Raw genomic sequence first — 16133 nt, 5'->3', positions numbered from 1 at the left:
AACATTTAGGAGTAGCTTCCTCTGGGATGTTGCCAGGAATGGGAGAAAAGAAAATGGAGTGCTAGTATATTAGACAGCTTAGTCACATTCTTTAAGCATGAAAGTGTTAAAAGCAACAAAAGATTCAATAGTTGAGATACCAGATGGTGCCTTATGCAGGACTCATCTCATTCTTTTTTCCAATCCACAAACTCTTGAGTCAATCCTACACCAGAACAAAAAGAGTTGAGTTACCTGCCTGTTACACAGAGAATTTCCAGAGCTATTAAAATACCATAATGAATGAGAATTTTTGGACTATGATGGAAAAAGCTGGTTATCACTGATTTTTTTTTTCCTTAGGGCAAAGCTTCTGGGAAAACTATTGAACTATCATTCCCCTTTTCTTTTTTGAGTCTTCTCTTAAAACTTGGTAATCACAATGTGCAAGCAGCAAACTCTCATGAGTGTGCAATCCTGAACAATTTCCTGACATACTTGAATCTAATGCACATCAGCTGTACAGTCCAAAAAAAGAATTATTAAAAGCATCACCATTTTTCCTTGGGAAACACTCAAGAAGAGAGAAGAAATCACTTTGCTGTTTGCACATGTAGTTAATTGACTTCAGTCTTTATTTTTTAGCCTCTGCTACCTAGTGTTAACAAGTTTGGCATTCCCTCACCTGCCCCATAAGAATTTCTCAGTACCTGTCCTTTTAAATGACTTTTAACATGGTGTTTAATTAACGTCTAAGGCCCAACACATATAATTTGCTTGATTTTCTGCTTATTAAAATTCCCTCATTCTTACTTAAAAATTCCAGAATATTTAACATATGCTATAATACTAGTACTAAATTTTACACAATTTTAAACCAAAGAAGAGCTCTCTTTCAACACCTCTGTGACAGCTAGGTCCTGTTGACAATTTTAAGATCAGCAACTTGGTATTCAGTAGTGAATTGAGCTGTCCTATGAGCCCAAAATAATCCACTCTAGCTATTGGACCACTGCTCTTTGGGTAAAAAACATTCAAAACCATTTCAAATCTCTACAGCTCTTCTCATTGTCTGTGTCATGTAATTTTATTGTTTTCCTCCTGCCTTTTTGTCAACTTGGTTAGATATTCAGACACACACTAAAACAGTTTAAAAATTACTTACCTTTCAGAGTTACAGAGTGCAAACCTTGACTATGGAGCTCTGAATATGCTCCCCCTGTCAGCATTGAAACAGAAAAGTAGACTGCAGTGGTCATAAGTGTCTCAAAAAGGATTTCTTTGAATTACTTAACCATTTAACTTGACCTGCATTTAAACTGTTTGTCTCATCTCTATGTCATGTAATATAGGAATCTGCAACCAGTTTGTTTGAAAGGGACAAGAGCCAGAAGTGCTGCATCCCTCTCCATATGGGAAATTCTGAGGCAAACCATGGTTGGATTGCTCAGGCCAACCAACCTTGCCAAGCACATGTGGCCACCGATAGCAAGGACTGAAGCTTGCTAGTAGCAATATTTATACAGCTCAAGAGCCAAACCTCTTCTAGCACAGCTTTGGAAACAGATAGACGAGGGTTTGCCAGACAGCAATCCTCATTTCAGTACCAAGTGATAAAATGCATTTGTCCCTGGCAGGCTGACACAGCCACAGTACAAGAGTCACACAGCCCTCTGTCAGATCAGGGCCAGGATTGCTTCTGCTTGCAGAGACCACACAACACCATCAGCTGAGATTCACTCTTATTTGCTTGGGTTTTAGTGAGGGGCATTTACTGTTAACCTGTAAGGTTGCACTGAAAAACACCCCACACTTAACACACCCTTTGGGCACAAACAGAAACAGCTGCCGTTGCTCAGAGAATGTGACCTCTGAATACATTCCCTAAGTCCCTACATGGCAGACAAAGCCTAGGAGTACCAGGAATGCTGTTGTAGTTATGGGACTCACCATGGCAACAAATTTCAGGTGCAGGATTCCATGTGGACTGCAGTGGACATGGGTTTGAACAAGGTCCTCCATTTCAGGTGTTGGCTCTTCCAAATTTCTCATGTGCCTTTGTTCAGAACAACTAGTACATGCAGTCTCTTTCTTAGTGACCATGAATAAGTCAACAAATAATTTACTTTCCTAATTCTAGCCATTTTCATTGTAGTTTGCCACCTTTTCAAAACGCAACACAAATGTTGGGGGGGGGTTCCACAGGGATGGCGTTTTTCACTTGACTTTTATATTGTTCTGCTGTGAGCAGCTGTAACCAAGGGAAAAAAGAAGCCTCCATTCCCAAGCTACTGAAAACAATGGACTTTAAGAAATAGCAGAGTGACTAATTCTTCTACAGTGAAAGCAAAGCTGGATCTTTCCTAAGGACAACAGCTACTTCCCAAAGCACTCTACCTGAGACTGAAAATGGCTCTGGCTGCTTCTTTTCTGCTCCATATTAATAATGTTTTCACTATAGAGAAATGAAAAACCTGATCATCCAAATGAAACTTCTCACTACCCAACAAAGTATCACAAGTTTTTCAGTGGCTGTTTAAGAATTTTGTACACAACAAAGAAGATTCACTGTACCTTTTCCTCAAAATACACAATAGTAGATTTTCTGGAAGGTGAAATGTACATAACATATACTGGAGCTACCTTAATACTGTTAAGGAAACTGGAAGAGGATCAACAGTGCAAACTCATCCCAGGAAACATCAATAGCCTAGTATAGGTAGTGAGTTACATAACCCTTTCCCTTCTTTAGGCAGAGGGGATTAAATTTCACATCCTTGGTCAGAACGCTGCTGATTTTTGAGACTATCTCCCTCAAAGAATGTAGCAGAAAGAAAATGATTATAACAAATCTATCCCCAGTCACAATTACCCATTGAATCTGAACATCATGAAACTACACCTCCAGCTCAAGGTTGTTGCCTTCCTCAAAGGGTGGCTGATCGTGGAAACAGTGCAAACTTTTACATTTAAATATGCTGAAGTTTTACTGTTCATCTACACTGGCCCCTAAAAGCTTGGTGACAGATCTCAATCTAAAATATAAGCTTCACACACCTTTCCCATCTGATGCTGCAATGTTCTTTCAAACAGGCAGACTTAAAAAAATCAACAATTTAAAAGTCTGCCATCCCACACCATCTTAATTCTTTTTTATTTTCCTGTGAAAAAGTATCAGGAATAAGAATCCAGAGCTGACTCAACAGTCATAAATCTCTGTTCTACTCATTAAAATATAACGTATTTGCAGGAATGTCATGATCAAGGAGTAAAATTTTTATGGACAAGATATCTGGATCAAATTTGAAAAAAGTCTTTTTTTACCAGTGATGGAGCCTACAATAAAAACTGACTAGGTTCTAACTAGAGTTCAGGAAAACATGATTTTAAAGAATTTTCTACAATCAGATTCCGCCATAATCTAGTAAGCAAACAAAAAAATTCTTATAACTGTGCATCAAATTAAGGGGCTTATATATCGAAGGAAAAAAATTCATGAAGAAAGTAGAAGAATGTTTCATATTTAGTTTTAAGGTAAACATATTGTCCTCATTAAACATTTGCCAGACTTCAAGTACAAAGCAACACAATACTGGCAAGCTACAACTCAGACTATGTTTCAGTCACATGGTTAATATCATGCATTGAGAATTGCTTGATGTTTATGGTTAGCATTAAAGTTCAGAGCAAAGACCTTTCTTAAGGAGGACAGACACATTGTTAGTTTCTTGCTGACATTGTTCAGAACTTCATTACAAGTGCTGCAGGACAGATTATGGCCTTTACTGAGGAAAAAACCCCACCACACTAAAATGCGTGATTACCATTAAACTTGCTCTTACATACTCCCTAAAAAGCAATTTCTCCAAAGTCAGTACATTCCATCACATACTTGTTCTTAGCATGACTGAAAACAGTAACATATGAGGGGTTCTGCATAAATATATGGAAAACAAGGTGGTGTTTAGTTTCATATTCTTATGAGACAGACTTTCAAGAATGCTGCTTATAAAGTTATAAGAATGATCACTTAGAAGTCTTTAACAACATACCACAGTAGGCTCTGACAAATAACATGACAAAAAAAATGTCTGGCTGAAAAGGAGTCTATACAACATATATTAACTTTTTTAATCCTCTTTTGTTTTGGTTGTGAAGCTTTTGTTTTTAATGAATATCAAAGACATTATCCAAAAGAAACTCTAGTGAGACAATCATCAGCAATACTTGTGTTATGAAAATACATATTATTCCAGCCAATGTCAGTAGCACACACTAGGACACATTCTAGACAGGAAAGAACTAGTTAGAGGAAGATTGTAGGGAAAAGCTTCTGCCAGACAGCTCTCTCACACACATACACTTTCCCTCATTTAAAATTTATGAAGATGAAGTGCTGCTTTTGTTTCCTGTCTCCAAGATGAGCCCTAATACTCTTGCCAAAAGCAAGCTAACACAGTGTAATTGTTTTTCATCTAAATTGCGTGTCCAACCTGCTTAGTTTTCAAAGAACATTGATGAGGCTACTTTGATACCCAACTGCCAGATGACAAAGTGCAGGGCACAGAGGCAGATGGGCATGATGAGAATTTTTAATCATTATGTCACCTTACAGATGTGGAATAACAGGAGGGAAACATAAGAGAGAAGATACATTCTTTGTAAGAACCAGATTATAACTATTTTCATTAAGAATAACTTAGGAAAACAAATAATGAAAGAAGCAATTCAGAACAAAGATCCTCTGAGGCGTTTTTAATCTGTTATATTCCATACAGCTAAAAGGGCTTTTTGAAAGGTCACAAAATGAAAGAGAATGGACAGAAAGCACAAAGGAATCTTTATTTTTTTCAACAAAGACATGAGTCGTTATTCTGCAAGAAAAGTAGCTTCAGAGTTTGATCTTCACAGAAGACACTTGTAAATTGCTGAGACTGTAAATTAGAATATAAAGTTATAATCCTTTAACTTTCTCAAGTTCACAGATGTACCTGAAATGTTAGCATTGATCTCTCATTTTTCGTCTTAGACATCCTATTTCATGTCATCTGTTTTGATAAAACAGACTCACATGGAAAAATATAAGGAAAGCAATGAACAGTCGAATTATCAAAATATATCCTCAATGATCATCAGCCAGTGCAGAAAAACAGGAAGCTTTTATGTTTGATCCTTACACTTCATTCTGTTATCTGGAGCCAGAACAAAAAAAATGATCCTGTTTATTATGCCTGTTCCATTAACATAATACCTTCCCAGGTTAAACTACTGTTCTCTAATCACATTTTCTAATCTTTACAGAGCAGGCATCAGGGATTGTGTTGCTTTCCTTGTTGGGCACATAAAGCATGTGGTTTCAGCAGCTGCATCAATCCTGCTGGCCCTCTGTAACCTTATCTTTATCATACCTAGTCACTGACAGTTCAAGGAGAAGCAGGGCATCCTGTAATACCTCCTTCACGTGTGGGTGAACATTTGTGAAGAACAACTGCACTTGAAAAATAATGCAAGGAAAAGTCTGGCAGCATGAGATGATCACAATGTTGATCTAGACCTCACTGTGAATTAAGGAAGGAAAGCAGAGGTGAAGTTCTTTGGCCAAGGCTTTTTTTTTTTTTTCTTTTTTTTCATTTATTGGAGCTACTGTCATTCTTCTGTTAAATGAAAGCACAAACATCAGTTTCATATTTAACACATATCCTGTTCTAATCTCAAAATCAGTCAAAAGACATTAACTGTCATGTTTCTTCCTTTTTCACACAAACTTTCCGTCCACTTATGCACACATATATATTCCTGGTTTCAAAGAGACAGAGGTTGAGAAAATAAGACAACTGACATTTAATGAAAAATGTTCAAAGAGAAAGTGACTCCGGGCATACATACTCAAATCTACACTTACTATCATTTTACCATCTAGATATCAACCAGTTGTGACTTCTCTTTGTGACAGGCAGCACATTCATGGAATGGGAACAATCACACATACTTTCCCATGGAACACCAAGGCACATTGTATTTTAAGCGTTATTTTGTCCAAGTGCTTAACATCTGGCTGCCCAGATATTTTTTCATTCTCACTACGGTGTAACTCTCCAGGATGCTAGTACACCAACTCTGAACATGAAACCAAATGTTTAGAACACGTGCTTAATTTAACCATGTTTATGTCTTTAAATATTGGTCTTTTAGCTCTGACACAGGGATTAGGGAGTGTTACCAAGTAATGACTTGCTATTTAAAAATTATCAGCTATGTACTTTTACTTGTATAAAGTGCCTTTAACAAGGGTTTACAGAAAATCTTTGAAAAAAGCACAAAAGATGCCTTCATTGTTTAATCTTCTCTCCCTTTAAAGGAGAAAGAGTAGTGTGATTAAAAAAAATCAGTATGAAGCACAAAATATTCTTCTTCAGAGTAATTGGTGTGCGGAGAATGCATCCAGCTAGCGAAGTCCCACAGCCTATCAGCAGGAACATAGATTGCACATTTACTAAAACCTGTCTGACCTGTGTGAAGAAAGCAAAGAGAGGGGGGAAGCAAACCAGTGACAGCCATAGCCTGAACTTCGCCTGAGTGCTATTGATCTTATTGACTGGGGCACTGAAGTGCTGCTGTACATTAAGTAGGGAAGAACAACAGAAAATTACATTCATTCAAATTGTTAAATCAATATTTAGCAGTATAGTTAGTGGCAGTTGACCTTCAATACACCTTTAATAAAACAATAGTGAACTAGAACAGCAAGAGTCACAGGCAAAATGGTAATCAGAATTAGTGTGGAAGATGTGTTTTAAACTCCTGTATAAATGTAGACATTTCTATATAAGTGTAGACATTCCTTGCAACTACTTCTTTTCTGGCAGCAAGAAAAAGGTTCTTGTCAGCATGTCTTATCTTTTGCATTTTTTTTAAATAGTCATTCAGAAAACCACAGACACAGATTTGGAAGAAATGGAAAATTTCTAATGTTTCACTGTCACATGTATTTTCTGATACATTTGTGGAATTTGAGAAGAATAATGAAAACAAAGAGTAACAATATTAATACAGGACTCTGCCACTGGTCAGTTTTAGCCACTGCCCATGTAGGGCATTGCTCTCTTAGACAAATGAGCTGCATCCTGATCTGAGCCTCAGGGATTGCCTCTGTTGGATGATTCTGGTGAGGAAAAAAAAAAAGTGACATTAATTTTTTCACCAAGTTAGCACTTTGAAAATACAGGGCAAAAAAAGCAAACAAAAAGCCAATTTTGGTCAAAAAGTCAATTTTGGTAGTTGAATCTCACTGTAACAGGGTCCCAGGATGTACCCAAGCTGCTGCTGACTTTTCAAGTGAGATTCCTAAGGCAATGCCTATGCAGCCAGGCTACTGGATCATAACATAGGACAGCTGATTCCAAGAAGTATGGGCTCATTAACAGATTAAGAGCAGTGGGTTAATAAATCAAATCCAGCAGAAACACCTTAATCCATTCAATTTTAAAATAATTACTAAATCAGCCTAGCAATGGTACCTTAGATCCCTAAGATCACTGGAAATCTAGGTCCAAATCATTTCTTTTTCATAAGCATCTTTCGTTGCTAGCAAAGTACATCAGCTGTCTTGACTTACACTCAATTCTGCCTATCTATCAGAATGTTAATAATACTAAAACAGATGGATGAGGTTTCTTGTTGAGACCTGATGTTTCAGAGCCATAAATACAATTTAGCCTATTCAAAGGGAGACTAAAAAGCTGTGGGATTTTATCTTGTCAGTCTTAAAAACTTGCATGATTCTAGGATCTCTAAATACGTAAATCTTTGGGGGTACCCAAAGGCTGAAGCCTAAAATCTTGAAACTCTTTACGTAATATTATTCACTACACTTATTTAGGACAGTAATCTTCACATTTTCCATTTTTTTTTTGACTGGGGAGAGAAGATATCAGGCCTTCTGAATCAGATATGAAAGGCCATGCCCATCTGCCTTTTATCTGCCTGATGATAAAGTGCCCCAATGTGCATCTACAATCTTTTATAAGTGGTCTTCCTCCTTACCAGACAAAATATGTTCAATGCAATGCAAGCAAAAGGTAATACACTTCAAAAAAAGCATCTAGAGTGATAATTCCTAAGCTGACTGTTTCTGGTCACAAAAGATTTTGTGATTAAACTAGATGGCTTTATGAAAATATCTGTCCCACACCCAGTCCCCTGGCAAGGGATGCTTTCCATGCTGGAAGTTTACAAGAATTCAAACAAAAAGAAAAAAAGAAAACAAAACAAACAAATGAACAAAACAAACAAAAAAACCCCCAAAAAATCCCTATTGTATCTATCTACCAAGAAGTATTAAAACAAGATATTTCTTTTAGTTCACATAATTCCAGAATTACAAGTCTTATTCTATGCTTGCCCTATAACTTCTACATAAACATTCACTACTATCTACCAACAGAAATACAATTTAGACTCCAAAATATCACCAGTATGGCCATCCTTTATTCCTTCTTTATCTGAAGTATGGAGAACATGGTATGTGTCCTATTTTATGCATTTCATATGGTATTTCCCCAGTACATATCAAGGTAGTAAGAGAACTAATAACATTTTTGTTTCCTTGCCTGGCATCAGTGACCAAATAGATGTTGCCCATATCCTATATCTAAAGCTGATAAAATACCTTACCAAACTATAAGGAAATTCCACAAATTAGTAAGTGAACTCATTTAAATAAAACTCAGACCTCCAGAAATCCCATTCAATTGCCATCTAATTCTTTAATCCCTTGATAGAAACCTAGGTTCTCCAGCACCAACTTTGTAACAGTTTTCTATATTGCAAAATCTAGTTTAATTATTCAGACATAAAATAATCCTATCTTTCTACTTAACACTGCAGATTTACAGTTTTAAGAAAAAATTTAAAAAAAGAGGGTTTGGGGTTTTTTTAAATGATGACCATCTGAAGTAATGGAGCAAATCTGCTGATGTTAAAAACCATAAACTAGTTTTTAATTTAGCATTTTCATGTCAAGGTAACATTGTCCAGCTGGTTTATCCAGAAAAATAGTAGGCAAAACTGACCAAAGTCATCTTTGGGAAAAAAAGAATAATTACTTCCAATCACTTCTTGGGGAAGTTAAAAATGATATGTTTTATGAGATATGAGATCACTGCAGCTTATACTGGGATATCAGGTAAGTTTTTGATAACTAGAATTACTCAACTGCATCAAGAGTCAGCATTTACTGCATCAAATTTGCTGTACTAATACTCTCTTAAATGTCAGTCCCCCCCACCAAACCAAACAGGAATGACTGCTATGAAAACAACAGAGTTGTCTACGGCTGCTACAATCTACCATGCACTCTAAGAATATGTCATGGTTTTACCATTTTCTTAGCTTCAGGGGGAAAACCTGGTTCAAACCACTACAGAATATTAACTGTGTATTAAGGCAAGAACTTTACCTTCTTCCTGACAGTATTTCCATTTAGTTTAGTAGCAGCAGCTAGCATGAAACAGAGTAAAACTTTATCTAGCTATGTTCCTTGGAACAGAAAAGCATGTTTTCCTAACATGAATAACTTACCTCACAGTATTTCTGATATGATTTTAGAAATTATTGGTTAACTAAACATTAGATTTGTAAAACCTGGCTCATAAATTAATGAGGAATTTTTTTATTTTTTTTTTATACTGGCATAGCTGCTAAAATTTTGAAAGCATCCACTGTGGCTTAATTATTTTAATTCTAAATGTTCCCCAAGTCTTTCTTATTCATTATTTTTATCTGCATGGTTTGGGAAAGTTTTACATCTCCTTTGAAGTTTAAGTCAGAAATTTAGCAAGTGATGGAGACATCATGTTTTCATAATGCTTGGGTCCAGGAGGCTCTTGATAGACAGAGTAACTGTGAATTAAGGTATAATAAGCTCCTCTGAAGTGAATATTTAATTACTGCACTGCCTTAATGCAGTTCACTGGTGCCATGAATGTCATTGAGGATATATTTCCTAACAGCTTGCTTTTCCTTTAATGCACCTTTCTGTTAAAAACAGATGACATTTTGTCATTACTAAAGCTGAAGTGGTGCACGCATATCTCTAGTGAGTACACTTAAGTTATTATTTACTGTAAAACACGCAGGAGATTTAGACTTAGTCTATTTATTGCTTTGCCGAATTTGCTCAAGCGTTACTTCTGTTAACTAAATTCTAGAAAAAATATTTACTTTCCTTTTATTTCATCAATTAATTAAATTCATTGCCAAAATAATGTCTTCTAGTCAAAGCATATGTTTAAAGAACATTAGGAACATAGGTTACTTTTTGCCAAAAGTACACTGACCATTTTTCATTCTGTCATTCAAGGCACACTCCTATTTTACAATTGCCAAAAATTTTAAATCAACCTGATGCGTTCCCCAAAATGTCCCACACAACAGATTCTGACTTTCATTTAACATCAGCTGAACAGCTCCTTTACTGATCTCACAGAAAGGAATCAGCTTAAGAAAATGTTTTTTAAAATTCCTTAGTAATAATTATAATTACTACTTCCTGTTAATTTTATACCTAGTCACTCAGCAGCATATCATGCTCAGTATATTCACAAGAGACTTGCATTTGTCTTTCATGTCTATTATTTTCCAACACAAATGCTTTATACATTGAAATGAAGTTATATAAATCATAGTGACTTCTTTTCAACTAAAGGTAATAGCAGACAAAAACCACATGATAGCTGGAAGTGTAATGCAGTGTTCTTGTTTGACAGCTTCTCTTTTGGACAATGGAAACCTCAGCTGGTTTGACAAGAGTATGCTGCACTTGGAAGTCAAGTGTTATTTGCAGGAGAATGAGTTGTCATTGAAATGCTGCACTGGATCTTTGATTTGCATAAAACCGTTATATTTAGTCTCTGCTCATGTATTTATGCTAAATCAGCATTGCTTCATTGGCACACAGAGGTTATCTTTCTGCCTATACTTCTTATAAGATGTTCCTAAGACTTCTTACTATTAGAAGGTATCATACTTCAGTTTAAAAATATGCATGAAATTGTACCTGTAATACTTATGGGTACTCAGATGTCTCCTAATATCCTGTCTTTCTGTTGAATTTGTTTTTCAACCTGCAGTAAATGTCTGCAACCAATATTCACTTTCTAAAGGACTTCTCTAGAAGTTGTAGTGTTTCCCAGGGTGCACAATATCTTGGTAAATGTATGAAATTATCAAAATTATAGAATCATAGAATAATAGAATGTTAAGGGTTGGAAGGGACCTCAAAGATCATCTAGTTCCAACCTCCCATGTCGTTGGCAGGGACACCTCTCACTAGACCAGTTGCTCAAGGCCTTATCCTGCCCTTGAACGCTGCCAGGGATGGGGCATCCACTACCTTCCTGGGAAACCTGTTCCAGTGTCTCACCACCTTCACAGCAAAATTTCCCCTCTTCCAGTTTGTACCTATTACTCCTTGTCCTATCACTACAGTTCCTGATGAAGAGTCCCTCTCCGGCTTCCCTGTAGATACTGGAAGTTTGCTCTGTGGTCTCCACCCTACCTTCTCTTCTCCAGGCTGAACAGCTCCATCTTTCTCAGACTTTCTTCACACGGGACGTGCTTCAGACTTCTTACCATCTTCATGGCCCTCCTCTGGACTTGCCCCAACAGTTCCATGTCCTTCTTATGTTGAGGACACCAGAACTGTACACAGTACTCCATGTGGGGTCTTCACCAGAGCAAAGTAGAGAGGGAGAATCACCTCCTTTGACCTGCTGGCCACATTCCTTTTGATGCAGCCCAGGATTCTGTTGGCTTTTTGGGCTGCAAGTGCACACTGCTGGCTCATGTTGAGCTTTTCATCAACCATCACCCCCAAGTTTTTCTCTGCAGGGCTGCTCTCAATCACTTCTCTGCCCAACCTGTAGGTATGTCGGGATTGTCCCAACTCAGGTGTAGGACCTTGCACTTCACTTTGTTGAACCTCATGAGGTTTGCATCGGGCCTGCCCAGGTCCCTCTGGATGGCATTCCTTCCCTCCAGTGTGTCAACTGCACCACACAACTTGGTGTTGTCAGTGAACTTCCTGAGGGTGCACTTGATCCCACTGTCCATGCCAGCAACAAAGATGTTGAACAGTACCAGCCCCAGTACTGACCCCTGAGGGATATCACTCATCATTGGTGTCCACCACCATGTGGACAATAAGCTGTTGACCACAAGTTTTTGCATGTGGCCACCCAGTCAGTTCTTTATCCACCAAGTGGTCCATCCATCAAATCCGCACCTCTCCAATATAGAGACAAGGATGTCTTCCAGGACAGTGTCAAACACTTTGCACAATAACTTGTCAAACTATGTCAAACACTTTAAATATCCAGGTAGACAACGTCAACTGCTCTGCCCCATTCACCTGTGCTGTAGCCCCATCATAGGAGGTCACCAAATTTGTCAGGCATGATGTCAGGCATGATTTCCCTTTGTAAAGCCATGTTGGCTGTTACCAATAAACTCTTTATTTTCCATATGCCTGAGCATAGTTTTCAGGAGAATCTGCTCCACGATCTTGCCAAGCACAGAGATGAGACTGACAGGTCTGTAGTTCCCTAGGTCTTCTGTTTTCCACATTTTAAAAACAGGGTTATATTTTCCTTTTTCTAGTCATAAGGGACTTCATCTGACTACTACTATGTGCGTTTCTGTAGAGGTATCTGAGCCAGGCCATGGATAAAGCCACCTCACTGGCTGGAGTACCTGGAATGTCATTGCCCTATATATCACAGGTGTTGGCATCCAGCTTGCAAGATTAGGATGGATAGATGCCCTCTCCCAACAGATTTAGTTTAAAGCCTGCTTCACTAATCTGGCAAGTCACCAACCAAAGGTAATTTTTCCCTTTTTTGACAGATGGAGCCTATCAGCCCCCAGTAAAACAGGCTTGGAAAAGCATGTCCCTGAGTAACCAAAACCCTTACTGTTGCACCATTGCTCTAATCACTTATTTACCTGCCAGATTCATCTGCCCATTTTGAGCCTCTCTCCTTTTGGGAGAGGGTTATTAAATTATCGGGGGGGGTGTGTTTTTTTTAAAGGATGCAATACTTGATATTACAGATGGATTTTTAATACATTGTCACATTAGACAGGAATATCTTTCATTTTGTTCAGGTCATAACAAAAAGTATGTCACCAGGTTTGTTCACTAGTGTATTAGTATGGTATCTGTTAGCGTGACAAAAATTGCATCCCATGCAAAGCTATTACTGTTGGTGATTAAGACAACTCCTTTAGGGACAAATGCAAATATTCATGGTAGACTGTGATATCAATGCAAAAAGACCAAACCACAAATACATGAAGAGGGCATAACATCATACCCTCCTATGGTATCCAGGCAGTTTGTCGTAGGCAAAAAGGAATGAATGAGGAGAATGTCCTCAATTTACAACATACAGGGAGATTCTGGTTTCTTGTCTACTTGATAAATAGAGAAATAATAAGGATGGAAATCTCTTACTGGAGAACTTTGAATTCAAGCTACAAAATCAGTTCTAAGAAATTTATATTGAGTGGTTAGGGAAGGGAGAGTAAACAAGGTGTGAGCATGCCATCCAGTACAGTCTCAGAAAGAAATCATTATTTCACCCTTATTTAGCCCTATAAAGTCACATTCTTCACTCTGAGATGTTGCCTCTGCATTATAAGGGTCAAATGAACAAGATTAGTATAAACAGCTACATGCACAGGAATATATAGACTATAATTAAAAGTTGTATGGTAAGAGAGCTCTTCAGTTTTCCTCTCCTTGATGATAAGTAAAATTGGGCTCCTGTTTTGGCAGTGAAGTAACTAAGACAAGGAGCACAGGTCTATGGGGAGCTGGGAAACAGAGAATGTATGGAAAAGTATTTTACCCAACCACACATAATTTACATTTCTCACCTTTCATGGTCCTGGATGACAGCATTTATTATCCTTTTTTAAAGCATATTTTGACTAAAATGACCTTTTCAAGTTTTGCAAGTATGGATAACATTTTCCTAATTAATAAGAACACACTGAACTCACTGAATGCTGAAAATAAAAATAATACAGTCTCTCACTACAATTCACAAGTAAATAAGAAACATGACCCATTCTCTGCTACAAATATGTTATAAGAGGATTTAACATATATAAGCATCTGAAGGCTCTTCCCAGTGGTGCCAAGCAATAGGACAAGAGGGAACAGCAAGAAACTGATGCACAGGAAGTTCCACCTAAATATGAGGAAAAATTCTTTACCATGAAGGTGACTGAGCAGTGGAACAGATTGCCCAGAGACGTTGTGGAGTCTCCTTCCCTGGAGACATTTAAAAGCCATCTGAACACAATCCTGAGCACTGTGCTCCAAGGAGCCTTGTTTGAACAGGGATGTTGGACTAGGTGCCCTTCAGTAGTCCCTTCCAGCCTTAAACCTTCTCTAACTCCATGATAAGTTGGGAGTAATTCTTCCATAATCAACAGATCCACACCAAAATAAAGCTCCCATGGCTCAGCCTCAGAACCTTCACAGCTGTGCTGGCTTCTAACCAACGAGACTCTGTTTAGGAGCAGATGCAGGCTGGGGTTTGCTGGGAGGTCCTATCAGGCCCAGGTCAGCTTATGACAGTAGAGTGCCTCTGGAGGTCTGACAGCTCTGGTAGTCCCAACGTAGAATCAGAAGGAGCTGCAATCCACAGAGCAGGAAGAAAGTTGAAAAGAGGACAGAAGCTCAGAAAGTATAATTCTTATGCTCTTAAGTGATGGTTAAGGAAAGTTTCTATTCATATTATAGACAATCTTGTTCTTAAATGGAGTTTAAAAACAGTGAGCATGTCCTGCTTCGAAAGGACTTGGTCCTGTTGGGAGCAATTGGTTCAAACAAAAATACACACATCTCTACGTAAGTACTGCAGGTTTTTCATCTAGCAAGCAAGAGGGTGGCAGTGAGGAGGAAGAGACAAAAATGAGCAGTATGGGATGAAATCCTGCAAATATGAGAGGGTGTTTTTTTTTTTAGCTGAAGCAGTAATTTGATTGCTCTTACCAAAGTCAATCACAACTTGTTTTCTGATGTGCAGGAAATTGAAGTGTGTTCTTAAAAATGATGGAATAAAAACGTAGATTGTTTCATTCTCTCTTATCCTCCCAGGAAAGGAAAAAAAAAGAGTTCTAAATGTTCTAGTGTCATATTTACCATGAGAAAAACAGCTAGTATCCCCTCAGACACCAATACTTAGAAGGTTTTCTGGTGCAAAGTACAGAGATTTAAGTACCAAGAGGTCTGATCTCGTGCACCTGGAGTAGGTTCCAAAAAGAGGAATTTTAACTATATCCAAATCTGCATCCATCAAAGCACTGTTGGCTACTGCAGTCTTGGCAGCATCAACCTACATAATTGGTTGCTTTTGTCTGTAGAGTCTGGACACCTGGGATCCAGAAGTCAAGTATCACTCTGCATGAAAACAAGGTCCCTGTAACATGAAGTTCCTGAGCAGTCTACCAAGTCTAATCAGAAGGCAAGTATCAGAAAGGTCTTTGTTAAAAAAAAAAAAAAATAATGTACTGAAACAGGTACTTCCAGAAGAAAAACAAACAAACAAACCAAAACAAAACAAAACATTTTATTTCTACCAAACAGAATTTTTTCAGAAACTCATGATACTTCCAGAGCATGTGAGACACATTACTCTGAACTCAGTAAACTCTGACTGAGTTCAAGTGTGATTTCTTTTACATACAGTTGAGTTCTACTGGACTGGAACCGAGTTACACAAAACACTAACGCACAAATTCTCCAAGCATAAACACATATACCTGTTTAGTTCAAGTATGGATGTTATGTTAAATATAATCACAACTGTTTCCAGGATCAAGGTCTAATCTAAATTACTTGCACATACAAATGCCTTAATGTGCATATGCGATGGTAAAATACACACACATACACTCAGGGCAAATATTACCCTGTCTCAGTGGTACCAGCAAGCAAGCAGGTAAAAGTGGCTTTCTTTTGTTAGACTTCAGGGGAAGAAAATATCTAACTCTGGTAAGAATATTGATTTTAGGTTTTAATTATTATTCTAATAGAGTCACTCTCATTTGCAATTACACATTTCATTTTACGATTTAAAGAA

The sequence above is a fragment of the Manacus candei genome, unplaced genomic scaffold (genome assembly GCF_025592945.1).
Source record: "Manacus candei isolate 608988 ecotype Guabito, Panama unplaced genomic scaffold, ASM2559294v1 h1tg000027l, whole genome shotgun sequence".
In the NCBI taxonomy this organism is placed as follows: Eukaryota; Metazoa; Chordata; class Aves; order Passeriformes; family Pipridae; genus Manacus; species Manacus candei.
This window is presented reverse-complemented; position numbering follows the sequence as displayed.